Source organism: Condylura cristata, unplaced genomic scaffold (genome assembly GCF_000260355.1).
Source record: "Condylura cristata isolate star-nosed mole 26May11 unplaced genomic scaffold, ConCri1.0 scaffold00003, whole genome shotgun sequence".
NCBI lineage: Eukaryota > Metazoa > Chordata > Mammalia > Eulipotyphla > Talpidae > Condylura > Condylura cristata.
Window position 1 is genome coordinate 61185205 of NW_004567104.1, and position 15039 is coordinate 61200243.

The 15039-nt window shown below is 34.3% G+C and overlaps 1 protein-coding gene across 3 annotated transcripts in view; it reads right to left on the reverse strand.

The window, feature by feature from the left end:
• The window catches only part of NRIP1 (nuclear receptor interacting protein 1), an 81379-nt gene that overhangs the window by 6052 nt on the left and 60288 nt on the right, over positions 1–15039 (reverse strand). The window lies entirely within an intron of this gene.

Consider the following 15039-nt stretch of genomic DNA (forward strand, 5'->3'; position numbering starts at 1 on the left):
TAATCACCATCTTATTCACCTGTAGTTTTTTCATGACTTATTAGAAATAGACCTGAGTGATTCTTTAGCAGCTATACAGGTTTCATGTGTCTGTGTTTACATTATTATTCATGCCTTCAGTAGAAATTATAGTGAGTTCCATTCCTAGCAGATGCAGCAGACAGGTAACAGGTAACCCTAGAGTCCTAGGATGTCAGGGATGTTCCTAATAGAAAATATTCTCCTCTCTACCAGGCTATTTTTGTGTGACTTTGTATCAATAATTATAAATGAATTAAAATATATGTGATATAAAAAAATTAAATGAAATTCATAATAAAAAAGTAGGTTAGGTTACTTTGACTAATTTTCACTTAGAAAATGCAGTCACCAGAATACACTTAAAAATGAAACCATCCTGCAGAAAAAAGGGCAAGGAAAAAAAATTAATTACCTCCTGAAAACTCTAAGTCAGGGTGGTAATTTTAAATTAATTCCTTGAAAAGAAATTTTATATACAGCCCTAGTTATATGAAGCAGTGAGAGCCAAAAGAGCTTTTCATAGAAATATATTTTCTAAATGCTGTGAATCTGTAATTCAGAATCTGTAATTCAAAGATTGTGGTTACTGAGATGCTCTTCATGAGGCAATCGGTGGCAACACCTACTGCCAGCCATTTTGGCAGAAAACGAAATGCTCAAGAAAGTAGGAATTCTGAGACAACTCAGACCCATCTATTTAAAAGCACTTTAGGGAACTGAGCGAGCCAAATTTCTTCAGATAACTTCTTATCCCTTAAATAACAAAAGTGGGAGAAATCATTAATAACGCTACATTCCAAGTCTTGTCTTTTCATTTCTGTGGCAAAGATTTTAGGAGTGGGTCTCTCCCAGGTACACAGGAGGCATTGCATGTTATTATCAAATCTCTTTCAACCTTTTTTCCTCTTATCACTTTGTCAGGTACTTGTATGATTACAATACAAAATTTAATGAAGAAAATTTAGGGGAAAAAATAGGACGCATTTTATCTGGATATAAAACAGCTCATTGAGATTTCCAGATTATTAGAGTAGAATATAAAATATCACCCCACCTACTAAATAGATTTCTTCAGGTTAAAAATCATTTAAGTTACTCAGTACTAGCCTGACTCATTTTCTTTTAGCAGAAAAACAACCACATGATTTTTGAATCACCAACCCAGCTTGCTTCCTTGATTTTTATATACTTTAAGAATGTTGCCAGATGTTTAACAATAGCTGAGTACATTCAATTAAAGATAACTAAATGTCAATTCCCAATTAGGCTTCCTTAGTGATTCTTAAGCAATGTATTTAAGAACTGGAATATGTCATTAAAAAAAAAAAATGATTCACTGGTTAGTGTGTGGATCTTCTGGCTTGTTCCTAACTTCAACAATTCTTTTACTATAGGTTGTCTATATGTCTGTTTAGAAACAGTTGACATTATTTTTTAGAAACACAGCAAGAAATCTTTTCTATACAGCATACACCTGTTAAATAATTTCTATTTAAAGGGAGCAGAATTATCCAAAATACTGAGTTTATGGAAGTAAAAGGGAAGGGGGAGGGGACCAGAGTAAAAGTACTGAGGGAACAAGAAAAAGAAGAAACAAAATTACTAAGAACAAATGAAAGTGTCAATTCAGGCTTGGGAACATGTAGTTTATAAACTAAAATAGATCATACTGATATGCAAAACATTTGCCTGGTAGGTGTAACAGGCAGAGTAAAAATTTATTTAATGAGTACTGAAAATAAATATATTAGAAGGGAGAAAAAAGCCCCAATTGATAAAATAAAAGCTCAACGGAAAACGTTTGTTTCAATCAAGCTGTCATGTTTATAGGATGGTTCCTTAAAATTTTTAGAAATATTAATTTTAAGCAAAAAATTTAGTGTAACATGTGGTATTCTTAGAAGTGACTTAATTTTGATTTTAGAAGTAACATCCAAAATCAAAATCAACTCTTCATACATAATTTTAATTTATTCATTTATACAAGAAAAACAAGCATCATCATTTACCATCCAAAGAACATTTTATTAATATTTTATTAATTATTAATAAATGATTATGAATAATTTACAAAATAATAATGGAATATTATAAAAGAACTTTATTAAAATTTTTCATACAATTTAAACTTAGCAAATTTCTTTGTTTCCAGGTCTTGAAGAACTACACATCTGAAATGAACTGGGAATTTTGATACTGATAGCTAGTGATTGTCACATATGAAATTGGAAATTCCTATAAATATATTTAAAATATTCCTGATTTTAAATAAATCTAAAAAGTTCTAGCTTTATCATGACTCGGGGTCTTTTCTGTTTTGTATTTGATTTATACTTGTATAAAAGTGCTACATGGTAGTTAATTAGGGTGAAGACAGGACAAATTTCTTGTTCATTCCATGACAGCAACACATTTTTCTTTTTATTTATTGACACCAATACCAATCCAATGAATTGTGTATTCATTGATTTCCAGTTTCTTTTATTCCATACCTACTTTCTGTATTTTTTCATGTATGAACTTTTTCAAATAAAGTTGGGTATATGAAGATCATAAAAGGGGAATAGTGTCACATATCATTTTTGGCAATACAGAACAATCAAGGTTTTATCACAAAATGCGGAATACTGAAAACCTTTCCATTAAACAACAAACTGCATGAAAATACTGTATTTCCCTTTTGTCTTACCATATGGTAACTGTGAGATAAAGGTTGTGTTAACTAACTTTACTATGTCAGTTATTTTGCAATAAATATAGACACATGTTAAATCTTCATTTGAATTTAAAAAAAAGTTGTAAGTTCAATTTTACAAAGCTGTAAGTTCAACTATATCTCATCAAAGCTGGTGTGGGAGAAGGACCAATATTGTTCACTTGTTGATGCCTGAGTTTGAGAATGCTTGCATAGGATACTGTCATCTGATGATGACAGTCAGATGCTGCTGATACAGCCATTATCGGCATCATCATTTATGCCTAGGGTATTACTATCTGACTCTTTGCATTCATTCTCAATCTTCCATCTAATCTTAGCATCTTCCTGTACCAACTTTCTTTTTGGCATTGTGGATGGAAAATGAAAAGCACTGAATTTTCTATTGTGCTTATAAAACTTAAAACAAAATAGAAAAAAATTTGAAACAAAATAGAAATACAAAGATATTCTTTGTCCAGACTTTGTTTTCACATCTTGAAGTAGTATTAATAAGATATACAATAAGAAAAGTTTAGATGACATTATAATGATTTATTTCACTTTTGTACCATCCTTCTAAGCACTTCCATTATTTTTCTTTTGGCTTATTATTTCAGTTTTCATTTGGCATAACTGAAAATAAATGAATTCATCTTCAAGATGATAAAGTGGAAAAACTTTGAAGACCAAGGAAAACAAGGTCACTAAAATTCTATAATGCACCGTCTATTTATACAAGCTTCCAATGGATAGATATGGTAATAGCAAGATACCAGATGCTTTTCTGTGAAGAACAGAAATAAGTGGCCAGAAATAAATCCAAACATATATGAGCAACTAATTTATGACAAAGGAGATGAGGATATACAATGGAAAATCTCATCAACCAATGGTGCTATGCAGCCTTTTATTTTCCGTATCTTATTAAAACTTTCAAGATCTGGGGGAAAAAAGTGGCTGGACACACATTATCTTTGTATTTCTATTTTGTTTTAAGCCTTTCTATTTTGTTTCCAGGCAATAAAATGAAACTAGGCCCTATCATACACCACAAGTGAAAATTAACTTGAAATAGATTACAGACTTAGATGTAAGACCTGAAACCTTCAGGATATAGAAGAACACATAGGTGAAATAATCCAGGACACTGGCTTCATGAATGTCTTTGAGGATTCAACTCAAATAGCAAGGGAACAAGAAGATGAAAATAATATATAGGAAACTTAAAAATTCCCACCTTGTCATCTTAATCAAAGTTAAAAATTTTCATACAACAAAAGAACTACCATCAAAATGAAAAGACAGCTCATGCAACAAAAGAACTACCATCAAAATGAAAAGACAGCTCATGGAATGGCAGAAAATACCTAAATGCCAGATATTCAGCAAGGATTAATATCCAACATATGCAGAACTCACGTAACTCAACAAAAACAACCAATTTAAAAAAATGGGCCACAGATGTCTGAATGGACATTTCTCCAAAGATGAAATATATCTAGATGGTCAACACAAAGTCACATTCACTATCACTAACCTGAAACTACAATGAGAGAGTACATCACACTCATTAAATTTACGATTATTAAAAAGAGAAGAAACAACAAGTGTTGACGAGGATGTAGAGAAAAAGGGATGCTGGTGAGAATGTAAAATGGTGCAGCCACTACAGAAAACAGAATGGTGATTCTCCTCTTAAAGAGAATAGATTAGTGGTTAACGATCTATAGGGTAGGTGCTAATTGTACTAATATCTTTAACAAAGTTAGATGTTTGATTGACAAACGTGATGGATCCCAAGAAAATAAATGTCTCTAAAAACATTTGCTCAACTGAACACCCCAGTAGTTGAAATTAGGACATAAGGCCTTGTCCCCTCCCCACGGTTCTTATTTTAGTTGTGAAAACTCTTCAGAGATGGTTAACATAAGTCACTGACACTGGAGTGAGTAAAAGAGATGTGCAGATTGTTCTCCCCTGCAACCTGAAGGACTTACATATTTTTGCCCAAGGCCAAATTTGCTCCTAACTTCCAGGCCCATCAGCTTTAACTTGCTGTCAGCTGCTTCCACTGGAGGAAAGGAGTGTCATTCACAATTCCTATTAAAAAAAGATCCACTAGTAGACACTAGTTCTTGACTGATTCAACACAAGGACATATGCAGCTAAGGACCTCTTTTAGTCTGGAATTTTATTTCTAGGATTCCAAGCAATTTGTCAAATTATAGCTGATAAAAATGACAAGAATTTTAACCAGAAAGATGATATGCTGTCATAAAGTAGTGGAAATAGTTCTGATCAATATGTTTTATAGTCTTTTCAGTGAATTCGAGGAGAAAGGAAATGGTTTTGAAAAAGCCATCCACCCTACTCACTCAATCCCCAAAAGTTATTTATCTTCATCACCTCTTCACTAGGGTCACAGAAATTCATACATGTTTATTTAAAAGCTAAATATGAATTTATATTCAAACTGGAACGTTTGCTTATCTTATAACGACTATAACCTGAATAAAAGCAATATTAAAGATTTAGGATACCTGATGACATAGATAAATGCTTGAGAGAGGTGAAATAATTATCCTGGCAGCAAAAACAAATATCCCCTATAATTGATACAGTGAAATAAAGGAGTGTTTCTTTGTCTGAAATATTTATTGTCAGAAGGGCTACATATATGAATCAGATTAAATAAATTCACTATCCTTTTTACTTTGTGTTCTGTAATTTATTATAATTTAACTTTAACTCAAATTAAAAATGAAACCGTTTGAGATTTTAAGTTAAAAATGCTCACAGAATCAAAGGAGCTAGAGAAAGTGCTTAACTGTCAAACAATTCTATTCCAAAAATGCAATCTTTCTGGGCTGCTGAGTCATATTATCTTGAAAATAGGAAAAATAGGCTGCTGCTTCATAAGATTGAGCCTAACTATATATTTTTTTAAATCCAGGAAAAAATTATTAAATGATAAAGAATATTAGCATTAATATTAATGTCAGTTCACTGCCTTCTATTCTCAAAGAAATAATAGTTTCTTGGAGAAAACACCAGATAATCATTAACAAATTATTTTAATAGCACGTAAGTAAAAAAAGGACAGAGTATAAAATTTCTAACCTTTTCCAATAGCTTTTCAAAGTAATTAATACTTTCTCTCAATTTTTTAAATAATATCGTTTAATTCTATCAAAATATGAACTATAATGTAAAATTATGTTTTCTTCTCTTGCGATTGTTTTGAGTGTTTATAACAAACACAGACACACACAGAAACACCTGGACCTCTTTTTGAGATTTAAGCATAAATCCTATTAAACTCAACTATGGTCTCCCCATCCCTAAAATAGATTTGACATACAGACACAAGCACAAGGTCAAGGTCACAGATCAGTAAGAAAGATTACCAACAGAACTGATGTAACAGCTGGCATTCGATCAAAGCTCCTGGGGTTTTTAGTACACTTACCAGACACTCTGCATTTACTCACAGGGTACACTCTGTTTTAAAAATGTTCCCCATCTTTAAAGACAAGATCTTCATGCACTGTTTTTATAAAGCACATTCTGCTAAAAATGGTGTTCTGGATCACAGAGTAAGAGAATTTGTGCGTGTCTCAGAATCACAAGTTTTTAACATGTATACATATGTGGATGTGTGTTTGCATATATATTTGTTATAGCTGATCACTTCCATGTGAGATTGGTGAAATTAATTTGACATGCAGTACTCCATATCAACCATATTCCTCCGGACCTCCCTTTAAGCACTTGTCCCAGCTTAAATGGAAATTAATTGTATATTTCTCAGTCTCTCGGGCCATTTCGCCCTGAAACACAGATCTAACTGCTAAAAAATAGTTCAACCCAGGAACATTTAAAAATATATACACAGTCTCCCATGATGACTTCCAAGTTACACATAGAGGAAGAAAAAGTGTTTATCAACAGCTATGACAAAAATTATTCTTAATGGAATATATAGATGAAGAGGACAATTATCTGAAAATGCCTTTTGTTTCAGTTATTGAAACGAGATATTGAATTTACCTCAAATTACATTTATGAAGCCAAGAGTGATGTGATGAATGTTCTTACTGAAGCTTTCAGACCAAAAAAATCACTTTTAATTATGCATAATACTGTTGGAATAAATTTATAACAAAAATGTTCATTGTAAAATTAAGAATCTCCTGTCACATGATATAGAATGCAAATTGTGATACACATATATTCAAATGTTCTCAATTATCAGTTTTATTTTGTAGAATTACTTTTGATGAATTAAATAGGTATGAATGAAATTTCAAGAACTGTGCTATCTCAAAGACTTAATTTTTCATTGAGTAAAAAGGAAAAAATGGATATCCAATTATCAAATTAAATACTACTGAAATAGAACCTCTTTTTATGAGGCAGATTGTGGGTATATCAAAATTTCTTACTAAAAATGGAAACTAATTTGTACATCAAACTCTGATCACAAAATCAAGTGATATATTCTCTTTTAAACAATTAGAACTCCTCATACTCTACTGAAATCTATTTAGAGGAATCCCATATCAACCAGAAAATAATTTTCTCTTGATGTGCTGCCTGGATAAAAGTATATCTTTGCAATGAATGGACTGTAAACTTTGATTAGATTTCCAGAAATGGTAAACATTATAATATTATTCTGGCAAAACTTTCTAGACGGAAGGTTTCAGTCACTCTGTGTAGAGAAGTATCTTGAGACACAATCTATGGACAGATAGACATAGTGATGGTATCTGTAAGGGAACAAATCAATATATCTAATAGGGTCTCACTGCAGAGGATTTAAAGAACAAAACAAGGATATGAACCTAAGAATTTTCTCTAAATATTAGCAGATCACATTAAAACATGCTCCTCAACTAGTAAGATGAAGCTACTGGTACATCATCACTAGGCTATTTACTTTAAATGGTTCATTTTTTGGGTTTATCTCTATAAAGAACCAAATGTCTGAAGTAATAGCTCCAGCCACTGACTGCCAATCTGAGACCCAGCTTTGCCGCTTGTCCAGGTCTCAGGCATGTTCAGGACGTGCAGGAGGGACAGTTTACACATGGTACTTGCTAGAGCACCTGACACACAGAAACACAGATGAGGTGGGGGTAGTTGAGGCAAGAGGCTCCCATGAGTTTGAGGAGCTGGAAGGGCAGCTCAGGGCTTTTCTGGCTTACTGGACCGGAAGAATTTCACAATAATTTTCCCTTAATACCATCATTTTTAAACACAGCAAGTCCTGTCAACTATTAGCACTTAATTAAAAAAACAAAAACAAAAAAACAAACCTCTAACTTGTAAGAAACTCGATTACATAAACCGTTTTTCTGTACTTGTTTTTGAGACAGTATCGTGTATGGAGTGACACACACACACTATGCTGAGTATTTTTCTGTTTAGTAGTTTGTTCAACTCTATTTGTTACTTAAATTCTTACTTTAGTAGTTCCTACTGTTAATTTATCGTTTGCACTGTTGTTTTGGTCCTGATTGTGCTTTCAATTATAGCACTTATATAAATTCTATAATTTGTTTTATATTTAAATTCTTATTACATATGAATAAGATATACTATTGGGAGAAATAATGTGCTATAGAATAAAAAATAAAGAGGCACCATTCTCCTTTAGTGCCCTTCCACCCACTTCTCACATATTCTGCCATTATTGTTTGATGAAATTTATCAGACTTGAAAATGTATCACATAAGGCACTTTTGAACCATCTATGCCTCATTTGCTTACAATAAAGCTAACTGAATGGACTCTTTTTTTATTCTGTCTCTGCTGAGGAAGACTCACTCACCCCTCCCTGGGCAGCTTTCCCTGACTGCACAGGCTGAGGCCAGTTATTTAATCTTTGGGACACAGCAAATGGTACTCAGCAAATCTTTCAATCATTTCATCATAACACCACCTTTTGGTCTGTTTATTGCTGGCCCTCACTACAGGGTAAACTCCTAATGGGCAAAGGCTCTGTTTCTGTCATCCAGCAGCCCAGGGCCGGCAGAGATGGCAGTAGGCCATGGAAAGCCACCCTCTTGGAGTCTCAGGGGTGGGCTGTTATTATTCTACATTACCTGAAGACTTGGCATGATCTGATAATGCTATTTATAATGGTTGTTTTCAAACTCAAGACATATTTTCTCCCCTGAATACAAAAAAAAAAATTACAATATTAAGAAGCAATAAAGTAGTTCATCCTATGGAGGGAGTTCTATGGGTTGGGCATGCATTTGTGAGTAAGAGCTATGTATTATAGAAATGCACATATTTTTAGAAGATTTTAAAGTTTTTCTAAGAGTATATTTTAATATTGCTTCATCAAAATCTGATAATAATCATTTTGTTTCTTTTAATCAATGTCTCCTCACTCAAGGTTTATGAGACCTAATATGCCTTGATTATATGAAAAATGAGCAAATGTTTTAATGATGCAGCAGTAGCATAAAGCTTTCATTATTTTTCCCTCTCAAACTACTCACTCTGTAGAAAGTCAAATAAAACCATGATTTTCCCAGGCATTTTTAACCATACTCTTCTTGAAGTGAAATATTAAGAGAAATTTTACTTTTCCTCTTGAGGTTGGTTAACACTGTATGGTCTTTATTCAGATTTTAACAAGAATACTAATACTCAGAGGCACTGAGTGATTAGCTAATTGGCCAATAATTGGTTCATCCAAAACCAAATTAGTGTTTTCTGATTTCCAGTTTCTATCATATTAAACTGTTACAGACTATATACCAAAAATGAATTTGCAAGTATTTGGTAAAGTGATTACTTCTGCGATTACTTTGAGAACTTTGATTCACTTCTCCTACTATAAAAGCTTGTTTCTTAGTGCAAAGTTCTTGTTTAACTAGAAAGACCACAAAGCACTGGACTACTGATCCCACCATTCAGCGGAGGTTGTTTGGGGTGTAGTTCAGTCACAGGGCTAGGCTTCCTTAGCTGTGAGACAGGAATCATAAAAGTATCTACCTCATCAAACTTCTGCGTAAATGAAGTATGTATGTAAAACACTTAGTATAATACCTGGCACACAAAGCTGGCTGTTTTAACATTTTCTATACATGTCTTGAAAAACTTAAAAAAAAAATACTTTGGTCTATGAAATAATTTAATAACGCAGGTTGTTAGCACTTCATTTTTTAATTTTTAAAGACATGTTTATTTAAGTAAAAAATAGTTTCATGTACATAGGATGCCTATCATTCCTTTCTTCGAAATTACTGTCTTTAAAATCCTGGTCCAACTACTGGACCACATCAGGAACTTCTCTTTGGATATGCAATTCAAAAAGGTTGAAAATTTTCATATTAAGGGTTTCTTTGATGAGTTCACATTTCACAGACTAGTATACAAAGAAGTCAACGTGCCCACAGTAAAGAATAAAGTAGGCACACAGAGAAAGCAGAGATGAGAAGGCAAAAGGAGAGAGAAAAGAAACAAGGAATAGCTTAATGACTTTCCAATTTTGATGGGGCATAACGCAACTTCTACCACTGGGTTCCAGAAGAGCCTGCTTAATATCTCTAATAGATCTCCCTGTAGTGGAACAGGCTTCTATTCAATGCAATAACAGCATCAGAATATTTATTATATATGATAAACTGCACCTTTTTATCTATGACTTTTGCAATTATCAACAGCTCATTTTTTCTTATAATACCTCTACCTCATGTATGGTCTGTGAGCACCATGTGTATCTGGTTTCCAAATGGGGAAAGCGAATGACACAAGAAGATAAATAAGATGTCCAAGGTCATATTTAAGAGTTTGTAGGGGTAGTGCTGAAAACAAAATTTCAGATTCCTTATTCCCAGGAGCATCAACTAACCAATAAACCAGCTGTCTCCCTTGATGCAACTAAAGTATCCCAATTATCCAAACTGTGTAGGAAACATTGACCAAAACAGGGGTTAATTGGACATTGGTTGTTTTAATTCCATAATCAGCTCTTTCCCTGAGCTACCCTGGGAGTGAATAACATATCTTTTGCAGGAATGGGAAGAAGGCCAGCACAGGCCATCTGGCTGAACATGTCCTTTCGTCAAGTTATCCCTGCAGCTGTGTGAAACTTACTGATGTTGAAGAACTTTACAGTTTAATTTATTTTATTGTTTCCCCTCTATTCTATTAAACTTGAAGATAGATACCTTTATTTTCATATTTGCCAAGTAGTTTAACTGCCTGAAGTTATTAAATCCACATGAATATATGTGTCTTATGGGTATGTGGAGGCAGGAGGGATTGACACTTTGATGTTAAAGACAATTTCTCATATTTAATGAACAGCAGTTTCTTTAGATCATGGCCACCAGAAAAGATGTAGACTATTTTTTCAAATGAAAAGTGAAACAAAGTACTGGTCTTTCTCTCAATCCATGAAAAACAGAACCCTGGCACTCTCTAAGACAAAGAATATGTCTTAGAATCAGATTCACAATCATCAAGGGGGTTCAAATCATAACTTTAGAACTACCAGCATAAAGCAACAGTCAAAAGTGTTGCCAGCACCTGAAAGCAAGTATTTTCTTCTCAAATATTTTCTTTTTTGTATCCTTCCATCCTTACCTGTTTCTCAAATGATTTGCTTTTTCTTTTTTATATTCTATTTATCAAGTCTTAATTAACTCTACCCACCTTACTCATACATGCTGCTGGTACTCAGAACCACAAAGGCTCCTGATGCTGCTATTAGCACATATATTCCTTATGTTGAGACTGTGTTTAGGGGTGGGAAGAGGAGGCTACCTTTGGGCAATGCCAGTTTAATGCCCAACTGTGGATCAGATTAGAGTTGTCCAAATCCTAGATGGTGAGACTAGAACAGGGTCCAAAGCCTTGAAAGTGGAAGAATAAAAGATAAGCAAATTTAAAGGAAATGCCATCATTCAATATCCAATCTAGGTACCATGTCTATTACTTAGGAGAGAGTACCATATCATCAAGCTATAGCAAGAGCCAGGCAAGAGATGATGAATTCTCAAGGGAGACACTAATATTCAAACTGTATGTGTGAGCAGATCTGGAAAATCAATTCCTAAAATGGAGCCTTGCACAAAGGGTGGGTGGATGGGTTATGATTAAGTTGGCGAGCAAATGAAGACCAGATGGTTCTTGCTCGGAAGGTTAGATAGCAAAATATTATATAAATTGGTCTCGATTCAAGCTAACTTCTACCACCTCTAGCAAAATTTCCTCTCTTTCTAAGGAGAAATAGGCATGGCATCTAATAGAGAAATGACATTAAATTGTTATACTGCCTGAAATCAAAGTTCATAGTGAAGTTGGGCAGGAACCAGGGTTATTCTGGGTCAAGGCGAGGGCCTAGAGGTCCAGGTGCTTCTCTTGTTTGGTTTGGTGCAGTAAACTGTTGGGTTTCCACCTATCTCCAATTCTTCGTAAGTAAACACTGGCAGTTCCTGGTCCTAAGTTACAGCCTTGACCGAAATGTTTCAATAACAATTGCCCAAAGCAAAGACTCAGAAAGAAGAAATATTCCATGGAGGGATAAAGAAGAGGCAGAAGGTCCCACTGCTACAGTTCTTCAACTAGTTCTCACTCAGTTCCTCTCCATATGTCATGTAAAATACCTCCCCCTAATAACAGGATCTGGGAGGAATTAAAAGAGGAAAGATGCTGAATCTAGACATATTAACACATTCCTAGAACGCAGAAGCTATGAGAGATACTGAAGAAAGAAAAATATGACTTTGTTATCTGTTACCTCTGCCAGTAAAAGTGCCTCACTTTACCAATTTAAAAGTAGAAGGCTAGGGCCCTCCCTGGTGGCGCAGCGGGTTAAAGCACTGCACTAAGAAACTAAAGCCACTTCCGCATGAGTTCGATACCCGCCTGCCCCGGAGGCGACCACATGGCGTGGCAGACCTCTCCTGACCCGCCCGCTGCTCCCCTCAGCAGTGTACTTCGTAGATCTGCCTGTTCTGCTCCCCGCTCTGTCTCTGGTGAACCCTCTCACCCTCCGCATCTCTGGCCTGTACCCCAGTTCCGTACGAATAAATAAAAAAAAAAAAAATCTTTAAAAAAAAAAAAAAAAAAGTAGAAGGCTTAACAAGATCCTCTTGAAGATTCTTTCGCATCCCCAGACTCTCATTACTTCAGTTCCGTATTTTGAAGTCCTTGCTGAGAATGTTCTTAGTATAGCTAAGCTAATCATTCTAGTTTCTTTCTGTTCTCCATGTTTAGCATGGATGCCCTCTTACAGGGAGTGTGTATTCCCACTCGACATGGAGATAAATGCTTTTATTTTTCATTTTTACCCATAAACAGTAGACGTGTATAAGTGCCACTCCAAACTTCTTAAGAATTGAGCTTTAGAAATAACTATCATGACTATCAAAAGGAAATAAAAATACTTTCATAAATATCAAAATTTCAAAGTGAATAAAAATGAATGTACTCTTTTTATTGAGATGGAAGAAATCAGCGGAAAGAACCATGACTCTCAGAACTACAGTCCTGATACACACCAAATTTTTGGAGGCCAACGTTGGGAGAAGTATTTGCCAGAATACTCCCACTATTAACATATAAGATGAGTAAAATACTGTCCATTTATATTTAAGATAGTTAGACACTTCCTCCAGCCTTTACTTTGAAGACTTCTTTTTCTTTGCTCGTTCCTTCTCAACCAATGCATTCTCTATTCTGAATTTTTACAGAACTTAAAGGAACTTGACCTGTTTTCGAAATAAATTACAGAGGCAAGGATATCACTTAAACAATTTAACTTACAAATTCAGCTTGAGTTGAGCTTGTAATGTATGATATATAGGTAGAATAACTGATAATCGTCTGCATCCTTTTATATAAGAGAATAGTTTTCAAACTTTCAGAAAAACCTAGTACTTTTCAAAAAAATAAAGTCTAATTGCAAACTTGAGTTTGCTACAAAACATTACCATGTAAGGGTTTCCCCAGCCCCTTCCCACTTCACTGCCCCCAAAGTAAGTATACTGAAGGAGTACACTGAGGAAAAAAATAACACAAAAGAGGAGGAAAAAGATTTTAAAAAGCTTCCTTTAATATACTAAAACATGTGTACTCAACCAAGTCCCCAAGTTGGGCAATAATTTTGTGCTAAACAGATTAAGTAGTATAAACATTATGAAGTAGAACTTTTGGAACATATGTTCAGAATAAAAAGGGCAAGGTACAGTTCTGAATAAGCCGAAAAAATGGAAAAACAAAATTGTATTTTAAACCTGCATATTAAAAAAAAATTAAGAAGGGATATTAAATAGGTAATTTTAACTAATATAATCAAGAAAATGCTCATCAGTTCATACTAGTTAAATCTTATAAGTAAAACCCTAAGAAGGGTTAAAAGTAGTTAAATTTAAAGATCTCTGTTCAATAAAAGTTTAGTGATTTTAAAGAAAATGTCAACAGGAAGAACACTTCTACAATAGGTTATTTCTGCAGAGGGTAATCTTTGCATTTTGCAGTGTCGAATATTTAAACCTGTCTTTTTAGTGATGGGTCTGGGGATAAAAACGACTGGAAATAACCAACTAAACCAGTAATAATAACTGGCTATTCACAGGACTAGACACCATTCATGTCACCAGCTGTTAATCTCAACAGTTTAAAATGAAGAACATCTAAAAGTCAGATTTCCCACAGTTCACTTTTAAAAGGATTTTTTTTCATACCTTAAACAATACGTAAAATCAAAAATATGTCCCAGTTTTCATTTCCTTATAAAGAGTAATTTAAGGTACTTCCACTAACTCTGTACTCTGAGTTACCTCGATCTGTGCCTCATTCCTGTGTATAATGCCAATTTAATGAACGAGACAGATGTGAAGATTAAATAATGTATATAAAACATACAAAATAACAAGTGCTCAAGAAATGTTAATTTACTTTCCCCTCTTCTTACTACTACATCTTTAGCAGCTGCTAAATCTGAATACTTGTTTTAATATGATTGTATACAATTAGGCAAAATCTTTCTTTTCCAAAATCAAAGCAAAACTAAAGTGGTACTACTATGCAGTACTCTAGATACTCAAAGTATTTTAGAAAATCTTTTATATAGGGCCCTCCCTGGTGGTGCAACAGGTTAAAGTGCAGCACTATGAAGCTGTCCGCGGCCACTACACTGTAGTTCGATCCCCAGCCAGGAAGGTGACCCACATGGCATGGCAGGCCTCTCCTGTCTTGCCTGCTGCTCTCCTCACCAGTGTATTTCATGGATCTGCTTGTTCTGCTCCACCTTCTGTCTCTGGTGAATCCTCTCACAAACTGCACCCCCC